The 17180-nt window shown below is 44.8% G+C and overlaps 1 protein-coding gene across 1 annotated transcript in view; it reads right to left on the reverse strand.

The window, feature by feature from the left end:
- LOC136580809 (ankyrin repeat and SOCS box protein 12-like) overlaps window positions 1-17180 on the reverse strand; it is a 157926-nt gene that overhangs the window by 120062 nt on the left and 20684 nt on the right. The window lies entirely within an intron of this gene.

Raw genomic sequence — 17180 nt, forward strand, 5'->3', positions numbered from 1 at the left:
GGTCCGCCTATACTCTTCCTATAGAAAGGTTACTGGGGTCCACCTATACTTCTGCTACAGAAATGTTACAGAGGTTTGCCTATACTTTTGCCATAGAAATGTTACTGGGGTCCACCTATACTCTTGCTACAGAAATGTTACTGGGGTCCGCTTATGCTCTTGCTATAGAAATGTTACTGGGGTCCGCCTATATTCTTGCTACAGAAATGGTACTGGGGTCTCCCTATACATTTGCTATAGAAATGTTACTGGGGTCTGCCTATAGTTTTGCTACAGAAATGTTACTGGGGTCCGCCTGTACTCTTGCAAAAGAAATGTTACTGGGGTCTGCCTATCACTTTGCTACAGAAATGTTGCTCGGGTCTGCATATACTTTTGCTACAGAAATGTCACTGGGGTCCGCCTATACTCTTCCTATAGAAAGGTTACTGGGGTCCACCTATACTCCTGCTGCCGAAATGTTACAGGGGTCCGCCTATACTTTTGCTGCAGAAATGTTTCTGGGGTCCACCTTTGCAGTTTCTACTGAAAGGTTTGAGGGGTTCACCTATACTCTTGCTATAGAAATGTTACTGGGGTCTCCCTATACTTTTGCTACAGAATGTCACTAGGGTCCGCCGATACTCTTGCTACAGAAATGTTACTGGGGTCCGCCTTTGTCTTGCTACAGAAATGTTACAGGGGTCTGGCTAAACTTTTGCTACAGAAATGTTACTGGGGTCCGCCTATATTCTGGCTACAGAAATGTTACTGGGGTCTCCCTATACATTTGTTACAGAAATGTTACTGGTGTCCGGCTATACTGTTGCTATGGAAATGTTACAGGGGTTCGCCTATATTTTTTTTAATACAGAAATGTTACTGAGGTCCGCCTATGCCGTTTCTACTGAATGGTTTGAGGGGTTCACCTATACTTTTGCTACAGAAATGTTACTGGGTCTGCCTATACTCTTGCTACAGAAATATTACTGGGATCTGCCTATACTTTTGCTACAGAAATGTTACTGGGGTCCGCCTATACTCTTGCTATAGAAATGTTACTGGGGTCCACCTATACTCTTCCTACAAAAATGTTACAGGGCTCTGCCTATACTTTTGCTACAGAAATGTTACAGGGGTCTCCCTATACTTTTGCTGCAGAAATCTTATTGGGGTCCGCCTGTACTCTTGCTAAAGAAATGTTACTGGGGTCTGCCTATCACTTTGCTACAGAAATGTTGCTCGGGTCTGCATATACTTTTGCTACAAAAATGTCACTGGGGTCTCCCTATACTTTTGCTACAGAAATCTTACTGGGGTCCGCCTATACTCTTCCTATAGAAAGGTTACTGGGGTCCACCTATACTTCTGCTACAGAAATGTTACAGGGGTTTGCCTATACTTTTGCCACAGAAATGTTACTGGGGTCCACCTATACTCTTGCTACAGAAATGTTACTGGGGTCCGCTTATGCTCTTGCTAAAGAAATGTTACTGGGGCCTATATTCTTGCTACAGAAATGGTACTGGGATCTCCCTATACATTTGCTATAGAAATGTTACTGGGGTCTGCCTTTAGTTTTGCTACAGAAATGTTACTGGGGTCCACCTATATTCTTGCTACAGAAATGTTACTGAGGTCCGCCTATGCAGTTTCTACGGAATGGTTTGAGGGGTTGGCCTATACTTTTACTACAGAAATGTTACTGGGGTCCACCTATACTTTTGCTACAGAAATGTTACAGGGGTTCGCCTTTATTGTTTTTTCTACAGAAATGTTACAGGGGTATGCCTATACTCTTGCTATAGAAATGTTACTGGGGTCTGCCTATACTCTTGCTACAGAAATGTTACTGGGGTCTGCCTATAGTTTTGCTACAGAAATGTTACTGGGGTCCACCTATATTCTTGCTACAGAAATGTTACTCAGGTCCGCCTATGTAGTTTCTACTGAATGGTTTGAGGGGTTCGCCTATACTTTTACTACAGAAATGTTACTGGGGTCCACCTATACTTTTGCTACAGAAATGTTACAGGGGTTCGCCTTTATTGTTTTTTCTACAGAAATGTTACTGGGGTCTGCCTATACTCTTGCTATAGAAATGTTACTGGGGTTTGCCTATACTCTTGCTATAGAAATGTTACTGGGGTCTGCCTATACTCTTGCTATAGAAATGTTACTGGGGTCAGCCTTACTCTTGTTACAGAAATGTTACAGTTGTCTGGCTAAACTTTTGCTACAGAAATGTTACTGGGGTCCGCCTATATTCTTGCTACAGAACTGTTACAGGGGTCTCCCTATACATTTGCTACAAAAATGTTACTGGGCTCCGCCTATACTGTTGCTATGGAAATGTTACAGGGTTCGCCTATTTTTTTTTTTTCTACAAAAATGTTACTGGGGTCCGCCTATACTCTTGCTATAGAAATGTTACTGGGGTCCGCCTATACTTTTGCTATAGAAATTTGACTTGGGTCCACCTATATTCTTGCTACAGAAATGTTACTGATGTCCGCCTATGCAGTTTCTACTGAATGGTTTGAGGGGTTCGCCTATAATCTTGCTACAGAATTGTTACTGGGGTCTCCCTATACTTTTGCTACAGAATGTCACTGGGGTCCGCCGATACTCTTGCTACGGAAATGTTACTGGGGTCCGCCTATACTCTTGCTATATAAATGTTACTGGGGTCCACCTATACTCTTGCTACTGAAATGTTACTGAGGTCCACCAATGCAGTTCTTACTGAATGGTTTGAGGGGTTCGCCTATACTCTTGCTACAGAAATATTAGTAGGGTCTGCCTATACTTTTGCTACAGATTGTCACTGGGGTCCGCTGATACTCTTGGTACAGAAATGTTACTGGGGTCCGCCTATACTCTTACTATAGAAATATTACTGAGTCCGCCTTACTCTTGCTAAAGAAATGTTACAGGGGTCTGGCTAAACTTTTGCTACAGAAATGGTACTGGGGTCCGCCTATATTCTGGCTACAGAAATGTTACTGGGGTCTCCCTATACATTTGCTACAGAAATGTTACTGGGGTCCGGCTATACTGTTGCTATGGAAATGTTAGAGGGGTTCGCTTTTTTTTTTTTTAATACAGAAATGTTACTGAGGTCCGCCTATACTCTTGCTATAGAAATGTTACTGGGGTCAGCCTTACTCTTGCTACAGAAATGTTAATGGGGTCTGCCTATACTCTTGCTACAGAAATGTTACAGGTGTCTGGCTAAACTTTTGCTACAGAAATGTTACTGGGGTCCGCCTATATTCTTGCTACAGAACTGTTACTGGGGTCTCCCTATACATTTGCTACAAAAATGTTACTGGGCTCCACCTATACTGTTGCTATGGAAATGTTACAGGGGTTCGCTTATTTTTTTTTTTTCTACAAAAATGTTACCTGGGGTCCGCCTATACTCTTGCCCTAGAAATGTTACTGGGGTCCGCCTATACTTTTGCTACAGAAATTTTACAGGGGTCCACCTATATTCTTGCTACAGAAATGTTACTGATGTCCGCCTATGCAGTTTCTACTGAATGGTTTGAGGGGTTCGCCTATACTCTTGCTACAGAAATATTAGTGGGGTCTCCCTATACTTTTGCTACAGAATGTTACTGGGGTCCACCTATACTCTTGGTACAGAAATGTTACAGGGGTCCGCCTATACTCTTTCTATAGAAATGTTATTGGGGTCCGCCTATACTATTGCTACAGAAATATTACTGGGGTCCACCTATACTCTTGCTATAGAAATGTTACTGGGGTCCGCCTATACTTTTGCTGCAGAAATGTTTCTGGGGTCCACCTATGCAGTTTCTACTGAATGGTTTGAGGGGTTCGCCTTTACTCTTGCTACAGAAATTTTACTGGGGTCTCCCTATACTTTTGCTACAGAATGTCACTGGGGTCCGCCGATACTCTTGCTACGGAAATGTTACTGGGGTCTCCCTATACTTTTGCTACAGAATGTCACTGGGGTCCCCCTATACTCTTGCTACAGAAATGTTACAGGGATCTGCCTATACTTTTGCTACAGAAATGTTACAGGGGTCTCCCTATACTTTTGCTACAGAAATGTTACAGGGGTCCGCCTATACTCTTGCTATAGAAATGTTACTGGGGTCCACCTATACTCTTCCTACAAAAATGTTACAGGGGTCTGCCTATACTTTTGCTACAGAAATGTTACTGGGGTCTCCCTATACTTTTGCTACAGAAATCTTACTGGGGTCCGCCTGTACTCTTGCTAAAGAAATGTTACTGGGGCCTGCCTATCACTTTGCTACAGAAATGTTGCTCGGGTCTGCATATACTTTTGCTACAGAAATGTCACTGGGGTCCGCCTATACTTTTGCTAGAGAAATCTTACTAGGGTCCGCCTATACTCTTCCTATAGAAAGGTTACTGGGGTCCACCTATACTTCTGCTACAGAAATGTTACAGAGGTTTGCCTATACTTTTGCCACAGAAATGTTACTGGGGTCCACCTATACTCTTGCTACAGAAATGTTACTGGGGTCCGCTTATGCTCTTGCTATAGAAATGTTACTGGGGTCCGCCTATATTCTTGCTACAGAAATGGTACTGGGGTCTCCCTATACATTTGCTATAGAAATGTTACTGGGGTCTGCCTATAGTTTTGCTACAGAAATGTTACTGGGGTCCGCCTGTACTCTTGCAAAAGAAATGTTACTGGGGTCTGCCTATCACTTTGCTACAGAAATGTTGCTCGGGTCTGCATATACTTTTGCTACAGAAATGTCACTGGGGTCCGCCTATACTCTTCCTATAGAAAGGTTACTGGGGTCCACCTATACTCCTGCTGCCGAAATGTTACAGGGGTCCGCCTATACTTTTGCTGCAGAAATGTTTCTGGGGTCCACCTTTGCAGTTTCTACTGAAAGGTTTGAGGGGTTCACCTATACTCTTGCTATAGAAATGTTACTGGGGTCTCCCTATACTTTTGCTACAGAATGTCACTAGGGTCCGCCGATACTCTTGCTACAGAAATGTTACTGGGGTCCGCCTTTGTCTTGCTACAGAAATGTTACAGGGGTCTGGCTAAACTTTTGCTACAGAAATGTTACTGGGGTCCGCCTATATTCTGGCTACAGAAATGTTACTGGGGTCTCCCTATACATTTGTTACAGAAATGTTACTGGTGTCCGGCTATACTGTTGCTATGGAAATGTTACAGGGGTTCGCCTATATTTTTTTAAATACAGAAATGTTACTGAGGTCCGCCTATGCCGTTTCTACTGAATGGTTTGAGGGGTTCACCTATACTTTTGCTACAGAAATGTTACTGGGTCTGCCTATACTCTTGCTACAGAAATATTACTGGGATCTGCCTATACTTTTGCTACAGAAATGTTACTGGGGTCCGCCTATACTCTTGCTATAGAAATGTTACTGGGGTCCACCTATACTCTTCCTACAAAAATGTTACAGGGCTCTGCCTATACTTTTGCTACAGAAATGTTACAGGGGTCTCCCTATACTTTTGCTGCAGAAATCTTATTGGGGTCCGCCTGTACTCTTGCTAAAGAAATGTTACTGGGGTCTGCCTATCACTTTGCTACAGAAATGTTGCTCGGGTCTGCATATACTTTTGCTACAAAAATGTCACTGGGGTCTCCCTATACTTTTGCTACAGAAATCTTACTGGGGTCCGCCTATACTCTTCCTATAGAAAGGTTACTGGGGTCCACCTATACTTCTGCTACAGAAATGTTACAGGGGTTTGCCTATACTTTTGCCACAGAAATGTTACTGGGGTCCACCTATACTCTTGCTACAGAAATGTTACTGGGGTCCGCTTATGCTCTTGCTAAAGAAATGTTACTGGGGCCTATATTCTTGCTACAGAAATGGTACTGGGATCTCCCTATACATTTGCTATAGAAATGTTACTGGGGTCTGCCTTTAGTTTTGCTACAGAAATGTTACTGGGGTCCACCTATATTCTTGCTACAGAAATGTTACTGAGGTCCGCCTATGCAGTTTCTACGGAATGGTTTGAGGGGTTGGCCTATGCTTTTACTACAGAAATGTTACTGGGGTCCACCTATACTTTTGCTACAGAAATGTTACAGGGGTTCGCCTTTATTGTTTTTTCTACAGAAATGTTACAGGGGTATGCCTATACTCTTGCTATAGAAATGTTACTGGGGTCTGCCTATACTCTTGCTATAGAAATGTTACTGGGGTCTGCCTATACTCTTGCTACAGAAATGTTACTGGGGTCTGCCTATACTCTTGCTACAGAAATGTTACTGGAGTACGCCTTTCTCTTGTTACAGAAATGTTACAGGGGTCTGGCTAAACTTTTGCTACAGAAATGTTACTGGGGTCCGCCTATATTCTTGCTACAGAACTGTTACTGGGGTCTCCCTATACATTTGCTACAGAATGTCACTGGGGTCCGCCTATACTCTTGCTACGGAAATGTTACTGGGGTCCGCCTATACTCTTGCTATATAAATGTTACTGGGGTCCGCCTATACTTTTTCTACAGAAATTTTAGTGGGGTCCACCTATACTCTTGCTACGGAAATGTTACTGGGCTCCGCCTATACTGTTGCTATGGAAATGTTACAGGGGTTCGCCTATTTTTTTTTTTTCTACAAAAATGTTACTGGGGTCCGCCTATACTCTTGCTATAGAAATGTTACTGGGGTCCGCCTATACTTTTGCTATAGAAATTTTACTGGGGTCCACCTATATTCTTGCTACAGAAATGTTACTGATGTCCGCCTATGCAGTTTCTACTGAATGGTTTGAGGGGTTCGAATATAATCTTGCTACAGAAATGTTACTGGGGTCTCCCTATACTTTTGCTACAGAATGTCACTGGGGTCCGCCGATACTCTTGCTACGGAAATGTTACTGGGGTCCGCCTATACTCTTGCTATATAAATGTTACTGGGGTCCGCCTATACTTTTTCTACAGAAATTTTAGTGGGGTCCACCTATACTCTTGCTACTGAAATGTTACTGAGGTCCACCTATGCAGTTTTTACTGAATGGTTTGAGGGGTTCGCCTATACTCTTGCTACAGAAATATTAGTGGGGTCTCCCTATACTTTTGCTACAGATTGTCACTGGGGTCCGCCGATACTCTTGGTACAGAAATGTTACTGGGGTCCGCCTATACTCTTACTATAGAAATGTTACTGGGTCCGCCTTACTCTTGCTACAGAAATGTTACAGGGGTCTGGCTAAACTTTTGCTACAGAAATGTTACTGGGGTCCGCCTATATTCTGGCTACAGAAATGTTACTGGGGTCTCCCTATACATTTGCTACAGAAATGTTACTGGGGTCCGGCTATACTGTTGCTATGGAAATGTTACAGGGGTTCGCCTATTTTTTTTTTAATACAGAAATGTTACTGAGGTCCGCCTATACTCTTGCTACAGAAATGTTACCGGGATCTCCCTATACTCTTGCTACAGAAATGTTACAGGGGTTCACCTTTATTGTTTTTTCTACAGAAATGTTACAGGGGTCTGCCTATACTCTTGCTATAGAAATGTTACAGGGGTCTGCCTATACTCTTGCTACAGAAATGTTACTGGGGTCTACCTATACTCTTGCTACAGAAATGTTACTGGGGTCCGCCTTACACTTGTTACAGAAATGTTACAGGGGTCTGGCTAAACTTTTGCTACAGAAATGTTACTGGGGTCCGCCTATATTCTTGCTACAGAACTGTTACTGGGGTCTCCCTATACATTTGCTACAAAAATGTTACTGGGCTCCGCCTATACTGTTGCTATGGAAATGTTACAGGGGTTCGCCTATTTTTTTTTTTTCCACAAAAATGTTACATGGGGTCCGCCTATACTCTTGCTATAGAAATGTTACTGGGGTCCGCCTATACTTTTGCTACAGAAATTTTACTGGGGTCCACCTATATTCTTGCTACAGAAATGTTACTGATGTCCGCCTATGCAGTTTCTACTGAATGGTTTGAGGGGTTCGTCTATACTCTTGCTACAGAAATATTAGTGGGGTCTCCCTATACTTTTGCTACAGAATGTTACTGGGGTCCACCTATACTCTTGGTACAGTAATGTTACTGGGGTCCGCCTATACTCTTGCTATAGAAATGTTATTGGGGTCCGCCTATACTATTGCTACAGAAATGTTACTGGGGTCCACCTATACTCTTGCTATAGAAATGTTACTGGGGGGGGGGCGTGGCCTAGCCTTGGGAGAAAGCAGTCGCACATCTAAAGAGCTCCTGCTACTGAGAACGTTACTCAGCTCTGAGCCGGGCACTGAGCCCGTTACGCACTGCTGAACATAAGCACCAGCTGTCCCACAGGCCAGGGATCAAGAAGAGGGGTTTTGAGCCACTTCGGAAAAACTTAAAGAACGGGGCCTACCTGCAGGGGTGAAGCCGGGACCTCGAGTTGAAGGCCGAGACGGACCGGAAGTTCGGGGCCTCCACTTCTATTGCGGAGAACCCGCTTGCACTGCCACCGGATCGGATACCGGAGCCTCACCAGCCTAAGGTCGGTAGGGAGGAGGAGTGCGGTGAGCAGAACAGAAGAAACGAGACAGCTGAGCCAACCCCGTCAACTCGCACTCCCTCCCCCGCTGTCATATAAAGAAAATCGCTCAGCCTGAATTTTTTCGCGCACCAAGAGCGGCGCTAGAACTTCTGCCACTTCAACTGGATCGACCAGGAATGCATACACTGCCCTCCCTCAGCACCTAATCCTCCCACTGTCCCTGATGAGGGAAACGGACTGTGCTGCCCGCCTGCCTCCCGGTAGAGGATAAAGGTAGAAAAAAGCAAATTTACAAATCTTAACTACCTGCCATACCGACCTAAGTAATTCTTTAACAGGGACACACGCACAAAATGGCCCCCTGAACGGGCGGGCTGAGCACGGGGCCCCGTCACACTAATAATTCCGCAACATACCCCAGTACGTAATGGGGAAAAACAACAGAGATAGGAGCAGTGACTCAATCGGCACCCCGAGACCATCTAAAGGACAGTCCGACATGCAAAAGTTCTTCAGAGAAAGGGTCTCAAGATCCCCCCACACGACGAGCAAAAAGTCACTGAATTTAACTACACCGATCTCAGCCGACTTAGAGAGAGAGGATGCTGCGTCCACGGAGGGTGAGGAAGGCGAGCAACTTTCGAAAAGTTTTATGAGGGATCTACTTACTAGCTCTCTAAGGCCAATCAGAGCAGATCTCCTGGAGATCAAAGAGGACATTAAATCCATGGGGAAAAGGGTCGAAACCTTAGAATCCTCGTCAACAAACCTCATCAAGCACTCGACAGAATTGGCCCACCTGGTACAAGAACATCACCACCAACTGAACCGTACCTTGATTCTTCAGGAAGATATCGAGAACCGCAATAGGCGGAACAACATCAGAATTAAAGGGCTTCCAGAGTCGTGGGCGGTGGAAGCGCTACCCAGAATCGCCTCAGAACTGTTTGCCTTACTGCTAGGTGAGGAAAGAGCTTCAAGCATTCTGATAGAACGCATTCACAGATCGCTGAGACCTCCACCATCAGGCACAGACCCCCCCAGGGATGTAATCTGTAAGCTCCTGGCTTACCCAGACACACAAGCAGTGCTAGATGCCTCCAGAACTAAAAGAGAGCTGCAATATAACGGAACCCCCATTCAATTTTACCAAGACCTCGCACCGACGACCTTGGCTAAACGACGTTTAATGAGACCCCTACTAGAAGCCCTCCGAGCGAAAAATATTAAATATTCTTGGCTCTTCCCCTTCGGGCTGGGCATCAACATGAAAGGTCGCAGACTAAACATCAGAACACCAGAGGATCTCCAGAACTGTTGGCAATTCTTAGAAATGGAGCCAGTTGAAGTTCCATCATGGTTACCCTTACCAGATTTGCCTACACTCCCTTTACTGCCCTCAGTCACGATTGAGCAGCAGACAGGCGGCACTAAGTCACCCAGAGAGAGGAGAAAGAAGAGCAGAGAAAGCATCGCAGATGAGGACACTTGAGAAGAAACAGGGCGAATTGCCCAGAAGGAGTAAACAAAGAACTGTCAAGTGTCTACTAATCTAAATAAGTATCTCACTGCACTGCCTTATACTAACCTCTCCTTTCTGACTCTAACTCACGTTTCGCTTATGCCCTATGTTAACCCTACTCTTATGTTTGAGTTATAATTTGCAAGTGATGGGGCCCGCTTACTCGGGCCACCCATAGTTCAAAAAATTCTATATCAACAAAAACCAGATCCGAGATCTCCCATCTAGGTGGGGGACCCCGGTGAACCTGTCCACAGGATCTTCCCGTCACCCGGTGGGTAACGGAGAGTTATTGCCGGTGTTTAACTGGCTTTCAAGTTGAATCCCGTTGGGAAGGGTGATTAACATTATCCTTCTAATACCCGCCCCCCTGCAACCCTTTCTCCCCCCCCCCCCTGTGTCAATACCTAGGTCTACCCCCCTTTCCCCGCTAAGTCATAGGCACTCCTGCCTGGGAAGTGACGAGTGGCTGAAATCCAGCGACTCCCAGTGAACTAACATACAACTGCTTCACTGAACTGAATAGAAAGTCGTTGTCTCATTCTCTCTCTCTTATTTACCTAGATTTACAGGTCCGGCTCCAGACAAATAATTCCGGGACGAACATGGCCTCGATCCGCCTCACGTCATTCAACGCCCGGGGCCTCAACTCACCTCGCAAAAGGCACAGTGTTGCACATCTCCTCAAGAAGTGTAAGACCAAAATTTTATTACTTCAAGAAACACATTTCAAAAAGAATAGACAGTTCCCATTGTCAAGGTTGGGGTTCCAACAATATTATCACAACACACACCCTACTACAGCAGCCAAGGGGGTCACCATAGCGATCCACAAGTCAATCCCCTTTAAACTTGAAACGGAGTTTCAAGACGGGGAGGGAAGAGTCCTCTTTTTAAGAGGCTCAATTAATAACATAAAAGTGACAATCGCTAATCTCTATACTCCGAATTCAGAGCAAGTCCCCTGGCTCATCAAACAGTTAGAAATCTTAAAACAATTCGCAATAGGGCATATCCTATTGGGGGGGGGGACCTGAACGTCGCACTAAATCCCTTGATGGACTCCTCGACGGGGCGCTCCCAGACCTCACAGAGAAAAATAAACCGGTTATTACGCTCCATTAAGGAACTGGGGATCCTGGATGCATGGCGCTCCCTCCACCCCTCCACTAAGGACTTCTCCCATTTCTCCCAGGTACATCACTCATTTCAAAGACTAGACTACTTTCTCATCTCTGCAAATCTACTCACCCACCTAAGTAAAGCGAGTATTGATCCAGTCACCGTCTCGGACCATGCCCCCATTCACATTGACATCAATCTGCCGCAGCTCGCCCCCGGCGAGTGGCGTTAGCGGCTAAACGACTCCCTCTTAGACCCCCCAGAGGAGAAAGCTAAAATAAGCGAGTTATTAGAAGAGTATTTTAAATTCAACTCGGAGGGAAACATAGAACTACCAATAGTATGGGAGGCACACAAGGCCTTTGTCAGAGGCCTCTTAATAGCTTTGGGTGCAAAGACGAAAAAACAGCATCAAAAAGAAGTAGACAGCTTGTTAACCCAAATAACGAAACTGGAGCAGGTTACAAAACACTCGCAGTCCAAAAAAAATCTAGACGAATTAACGGCCCTTAGACATCGGCTGAAGTGCCATCTAGCAGAAAAGTTCAAAAAAAAACATATGCACCTAAAACAGACCTTCTATGCCCACGGCAATAGGGGGAGTAAGCTCATGACCCATCTCCTAAAAAAGACCAAGAAAAGGAATGCGATCCTTACCATAAAAACGAAATCCGGCTCTCTGGCTTCCGCCACTGCAGACATAGCGAAGGAGTTTCAACTCTTTTATTCAAAACTTTACAACCTAAAGGAGGAGGAATACACAATTCCCCAGAAAGACGCAATCAACAGAATAGACGCCTTCCTGAGTTCACTTAAATTGCCGGAGCTGAGCGAAACGGATGCGCTCTCGCTAATGTCTACAATCACAGAAAAAGAGGTGGAACAGGTACTTAACTCCTTCCCACAGGGCAAAAGTCCAGGCCCGGATGGTCTAACAATTACCTACTACAAGGCATTCAAATCACAACTGGTCCCTAAGCTCACCGATACGCTAAACGCACTTCTTAAAGGAGCGGATCTTCCCAGGCAAGCCCAAGAGGCACACATAACCCTCATTCTGAAGGAAGGTAAAGACCCGACGCAGTGTAGTAGCTATAGACCGATTTCACTTATTAATCTAGACACAAAGATTTGGGCCAAGCTATTAGCTAAAAGACTAGGAGAATTCATCCCCACATTGATTAATTCGGAACAGGCAGGGTTTGTTCGGGGAAGAGAGGGAAAGGGTAATTGCCTGAGACTTCTCCACGCCATCAAATACGCTCACTCCAGCAAAATCCCTGTAGCCTTCGTAAGCACTGATGCGGAGAAGGCTTTTGACAGGGTAGACTGGACTTTCATGGAGAGAGCCCTGCTGCGCTTTAACCTCCCACGACCTTTTATTTCGGTAATATTCACCCTTTACTCAAATCCCCATGCCAGACTCAAAATAAATGAAGCACTGTCACCAGCGTTTGAGATCAAGAACGGGACCCGCCAGGGTTGCCCCTTGTCCCCCATACTATTTATTCTCTCACTAGAACCCCTGTTGCAGTGGGTAAGACAGGACACGGTCTTGGAGGGCCTGAAGATTTCTTCACATACCTTGTCGGCCGCGGCATTTGCGGACGACATTATGTTTGTTATCACTAAGCCAGAAAAGAGCCTGCCCAGACTGGTTTCTATCTTAAGCGACTTTGGCAAGTTGTCAAATTTTAAAATCAATTTCACCAAGTCCACAATACTCAATATCTCAATCCCAGAAAAGAAATGTGGCCCCTTGAGAGCGAAATCTCCCTTCGCCTGGTCCGAGACGGTGACAGACTACTTAGGAATAAAACTCACAAAAAGAACTGAAGAACTGTATGCACACAACTTCCACCCACTATTAGCCCAAATTAAAGCTATGCTACAAACGTATGACTTACCTACCCTTTCATGGTTTGGTCGCAAGAACATTCTGAAATCCTACGTCCTCCCCATAATAATATATAAACTACGCATGATCCCAATACATCTCCCGCTCTCCTTCTTCAAAGCTATCAGAGTGATATGTACGGGCTTTGTGTGGAAACAAAAGAGACCTAGGTTGGCATACAACTTAATGACCAAAAGGAGGGTGGAGGGGGGGATGGATCTGCCATGTATCCGGGAATACTACCAAGCCATTCAACTCAGTTACTGGGCAGACTTAACACAACCGGCGAGGGACCCATTGCTACAAGAGCTGGCTAGGGCTTCACATGGGAATTACCTAGTGGAGGACCTCTGGTTCCCTAAAAGAAACCTCTACAGAGCGAGGGGATTTAGCGCTCTCCTCAGAGGCCCATGCGAGATCTGGGACAAACTTAAAGACAAACTGGCCCCTACACCATCTCCACTGATTCCTATTCGCAGCCTGAACAGACTATTGGAGATCCCACCAGACTCGGGATCTCTGAGCGTCTGGACGCAACTCCAGGGTACCAAAATAGGGGACGTTCAGGTCCTGGCGCACAGGACACCCGAGGATATTATCAAAACATTGGCCCCTAATAGTAACCCCTCATTCCTGCAGTTGGCACACATGAGAGAAGTAATTGGGAAATTCCTAACTAAATATAGCTCCACCAGACCAAGGACAAGCTTCGAAACTGCTTTAGAGAAAGATAGAGCCAACACTAGGAAAATCTCCTATACTAGGAGAAATTTCATAGCACCACCGTTATACGCAAAACCAGCCTTCCTGTTATCATGGGAAAAAGAACTAAAAATAACTCTATCTCCAGAGGATTCTAAACTAATACTAAAACTGGCTTACGGCATGTCCATGTGTGTCCTGATGCAAGAAAGCCACTTTAAACTGCTGGTTAGGTGGTACAAAACCCCCCAATGGCTGAAAGCATACAAACTGTCTGCCCACGACAGATGCTGGAGGTGTGACGCGGCAGTGGGCTCTCACCTGCACATCTGGTGGGAATGCGGACTAATTTCTCACTTCTGGAGGGAGGTGGAGGGAGACTTGAGAGTCCTTTCCCCCAACCTGGTAATTACACCAGAAATGATCTTCCTCTGGAAACCTTCCACAAATTTTCACCCATGCAGAAACAAATTGATAGCCTTTGCGATAGATGCAGCTAAGGCCCTGATCCCCTTAAACTGGCTACAACAAAAACCACCCTCTCTTACGCAATGGAGAGAAAAGATGGACTTGATATGTAATCTTGAAGAGCTAACAAGCTGGGCAAAAGGCACACATAAGGACTTCATTCTCACATGGTACCCGTGGAGGGAGGCAAGGAGGGGACATTAAGACCCATCCGTGCAGGGCGGTGGATCGTGGAAACCTGACCTGTCTCCCCTTAATCGAGAGGCGCATCTGTCGGGACGGAGGGGACCCCGGGCGTTGATACGGGGGTGGAGTATACGAGGCTGTCGGAGCTACAAGACCTAGACAGAGAGGAGAAGAGCAACCACAGGAAAAGTGGTAGATCACACCGCTACCCACATATCCCATCCTTCCCCCCCACCTTGTCTTGTCTTTTATCCCGTCTCATTCCAATGTCCCCCCCCACCCCCCAATCATCCTACCTATTCCTTACTTTAAGAATACTGCAACCTTGCAGTTAAGTTCAGTTTGTCTCTTTACCTTTTTTTTAGGCGAAGTTAATCTTATATTCTCAGCTCATATCTTTTTCTCCCTCTCTTCGCTAATAGTGTTTGCATATATTTTGTTTAAGTAATGAGAAATAAGCAGTTATTGCCTTGCCTTTTTGCAATGTATGTTTGAAAAATATAATGAAAATCCAAATAAAACTTGATTTAAAAGAAAAAAAAAAAAAAAAAAAAAAAGAAATGTTACTGGGGTCCGCCTATACTTTTGCTGCAGAAATGTTTCTGGGGTCCACCTATGCAGTTTCTACTGAATGGTTTGAGGGGTTCGCCTATACTTTTGCTACAGAAATGTTACTGGGGTCCGCCTATACTCTTCCTGCAAAAATGTTACAGGGGTCTGCCTATACTTTTGCTACAGAAATCTTACTGGGGTCCGCCTGTACTCTTGCTAAAGAAATGTTACTGGGGCCTGCCTATCACTTTGCTACAGAAATGTTGCTCGGGTCTGCATATACTTTTGCTACAGAAATGTTACAGGGGTCTCCCTGTACTTTCGCTACAGAAATCTTACTGGGGGCCGCCTATACTCTTCCTATAGAAAGGTTACTGGGGTCCACCTATACTCCTGCTACAGAAATGTTACTGGGGTCCACCTATACTCTTGCTACAGAAATGTTACTGGGGTCCGCTTATGCTCTTGCTATAGAAATGTTACTGGGGTCCGCTTATGCTCTTGCTATAGAAATGTTACTGAGGTCCGCCTATGCAGTTTCTACTGAATGGTTTGAGGGGTTCTAGTAAACTTTTGCTACAGAAATGTTACTGGTGTGTGCCTATACTCTTGCTATAGAAATGCTACTGGGGTCCGCTTTACTCTTTCTACAGAAATGTTACTGGGGTCCGCCTATATTCTTGCTACACAAATGGTACTGGGATCTCCCTACACATTTGCTATAGAAATGTTACTGGGGTCCGCCTATAGTTTTGCTACAGAAATGTTACTGGGGTCCACCTATATTCTTGCTACAGAAATGTTACTGAGGTCCGCCTATGCAGTTTCTACTGAATGTTTTGAGGGGTTCGCCTATACTTTTACTACAGAAATGTTACTGGGGTCCACCTATACGTTTGCTACAGAAATGTTACCGGGGTCTCCCTATACTCTTGCTACAGAAATGTTACAGGGGTTCGCCTTTATTGTTTTTTCTACAGAAATGTTACAGGGTTATGCCTATACTCTTGCTATAGAAATGTTACTGGAGTCTGCATATACTCTTGCTATAGAAATGTTACTGGGTCCGCCTTACTCTTGCTACAGAAATGTTACTGGGGTCTGCCTATACTCTTGCTATAGATATGTTACTGGGGTCTGCCTATACTCTTGCTATAGAAATGTTACTGGGGTCCGCCTTACTCTTGTTACAGAAATGTTACAGGGGTCTGGCTAAACTTTTGCTACAGAAATGTTACTGGGGTCCGCCTATATTCTTGCTACAGAACTGTTACTGGGGTCTCCCTATACATTTGCTATAAAAATGTTACTGGGCTCCGCCTATACTGTTGCTAAGGAAATGTTATAGGGGTTCGCCTATTTTTTTTTTTTTTCTACAAAAATGTTACTGGGTTCCAACTATACTCTTGCTATAGAAATGTTACTGGGGTCCGCCTATACTTTTGCTACAGAAATTTTACTGGGGTCCACCTATATTTTTGCTACAGAAATGTTACTGATGTCCGCCTATGCAGTTTCTACTGAATGGTTTGAGGGGTTCGCCTATACTCTTGGTACAGAAATGTTAGTGGGGTCTCCCTATACTTTTGCTACAGATTGTCACTGGGGTCCGCCGATACTCTTGGTACAGAAATGTTACTGGGGTCCGCCTATACTCTTGCTATAGAAATGTTACTGGGGTCCGCCTTACTCTTGCTACAGAAATGTTACAGGGGTCTGGCTAAACTTTTGCTACAGAAATGTTACTGGGGTCCGCCTATATTCTGGCTACAGAAATGTTACTGGGGTCTCCCTATACATTTGCTACAGAAATGTTACTGGGGTCCAGCTATACTCTTGCTATAGAAATGTTACTGGGGTCCGCCTATACTATTGCTACAGAAATGTTACTGGGGTCCACCTATACACTTGCTACAGAAATGTTACTGATGTCTGCCTATGCAGTTTCTACTGAATGGTTTGAGGGGTTCGCCTATACTCTTGCTACAGAAATGTTACTGGGGTCTCCCTATACTTTTGCTAGAGAATGTCACTGGGGTCCGCCTATACTCTTGCTACGCAAATGTTACTGGGGTCCGCTTATACTCTTGCTATATAAATGTTACTGGGGTCCGCCTATACTTTTTCTACAGAAATGTTAGTGGGGTCCACCTATACTCTTGCTACTGACATGTTACTGAGGTCCGCCTATGCAGTTTTTACTGAATGGTTTGAGGGGTTCG

Source organism: Eleutherodactylus coqui, chromosome 10 (genome assembly GCF_035609145.1).
Source record: "Eleutherodactylus coqui strain aEleCoq1 chromosome 10, aEleCoq1.hap1, whole genome shotgun sequence".
In the NCBI taxonomy this organism is placed as follows: Eukaryota; Metazoa; Chordata; class Amphibia; order Anura; family Eleutherodactylidae; genus Eleutherodactylus; species Eleutherodactylus coqui.